Source organism: Rhagoletis zephyria, unplaced genomic scaffold, assembly GCF_001687245.7.
Source record: "Rhagoletis zephyria isolate East Lansing unplaced genomic scaffold, Rhagoletis_zephyria_1.1 Rzeph_scaffold_04505, whole genome shotgun sequence".
Taxonomy (NCBI): Eukaryota; Metazoa; Arthropoda; class Insecta; order Diptera; family Tephritidae; genus Rhagoletis; species Rhagoletis zephyria.
The window spans coordinates 29,360-31,098 of NW_016161588.1; positions in this window are offsets into that span (position 1 = coordinate 29,360).

Below are 1,739 nucleotides of genomic sequence, written 5' to 3' on the forward strand. Positions count from 1 at the left end.
CATACCCTTGGAGAAAAATTTTAGCTATAGTAAAAAGGGGTGTGACATCTCCCATACAAACCGAATTTTTCATACTGCTTATCTCTGGAAATTTTTTGGTAGAGTTCTAGAGTTTTGTATGGAGATGTACGAAATAAATCGCATACTCTTGGAGAAAAATTGGAACTATTGGAAAAAGGGGCGTGGCATCTTCCATACAAACCGAATTTTTCATACTGCCTATTTTGGAAGTGTTCATGGTAGTGTTCTGGAACTTGGTGTGGAGATATACGAAATCAATCGCATACTCATGAAGAAAGAGGGCAGCTGTTGGAAAGGGGGGCGTGGCTCCTCCCATATAAATCGAATTTTTATACTGCATATCTCTGAAAGTATTCATGGTACAGTACTGGAACTTCGTATGGAGATATCTATATAGTTGAAATCAAGCCCATACTCATGGAGAAATTTTGGGCTATTTGAAAAGGGGTGTGGGTCCTACAAACCTACCGACCTTCAGCTACCTTTGAATGAATTTTTTAATTCTTCTGTAGGTGTGTTTGTGAGTGAAATCCTCCTAAATGGTTGTACGGATTTTAACGAAACTTTTTGTGTATTTGAGTGGGTCTCTGGATGGTTTAGTTTCACAATTTAATCCGACAGTTTGTGCTGTAGTTGAGTTATTACTAAAAATCTTATTTATGATCCGATTTGGCTAATGTTTTAAATATGTATGCAATACTATGGCAAAAACGTGCTGCCAAGTGGTGCTGAAGTCGAGCTATTACTACAAATAACCAAGTGAGAAAAGGGGCCGTGAAGGTCAGATTAAATCGACCTGTTGCACCATTGAGTATATCGACGTTCCTGCGTTGCAATTGGCCCAATCGATGTTATTTTCCAATATTATTATGCGATCAAACTTTTAAGGTACAGAACAATGATTCGCACCCATTTTGAAATTGGCACCTACTATACTGTAAAGCTTCTAGGACATTCACTATAGAACCGGGTCATTGTTGCCGCCAGGGAGTGAAGAGGAAAAAATTTATTTCGCTTTGCGAATAACCGTGCTATGAAATGCCGCACAACTGGAGAATTTCAAGAACGGATATAACACTTTCCTTAGGTTATTTAAAGCGGCAAATGACCATCAAACCTTAATCTTAGCAGACAAATGTGCCAATGAAAATCGTAATCGTGAATTGTTGGTGAAAATGTTGGACCAAAAAGTTTCAATAAAATATATAACAATTTTGGGCGGGACGAAGTTCGCCGGGTCTGCTAGTGTATGTATATACAAGCAGCGCTGCGTTCAAAACAAACAAACACTGTACATATCAGTGCCGTACCTATCAGTGTCAGTGAAAAATAAAATATCGTTGCCCCAGTCTCAAATAGAGTTGTTCACGCCGTACGACACATTGCCGTTTTTTACCGTCAGTGCTGCTTCAGTGTTCTGCTACTGCAAAGTGTTTATTTTCAAACAAAATCTGTGTAAGTATATGCATAAAATGTTCAAGACTGGATTTTTGAACATGAGATGTTTAAAATATACACACGAAATGTTTAAAATCGCAAAAACATTTTTAATGAAAAAATACATTCCCAACTAAAAAAAAATTAAGTACATTTTGTGTAATTTTGCTCTACGCGACAAATTTGTTATATAAAATTAAATAGGCAGTGTCTAAATTTGCACGCATTAGGGTAGGAAACTGGTAACCTCTTTTAATATGCGTTAATTTAAACAAAAAACA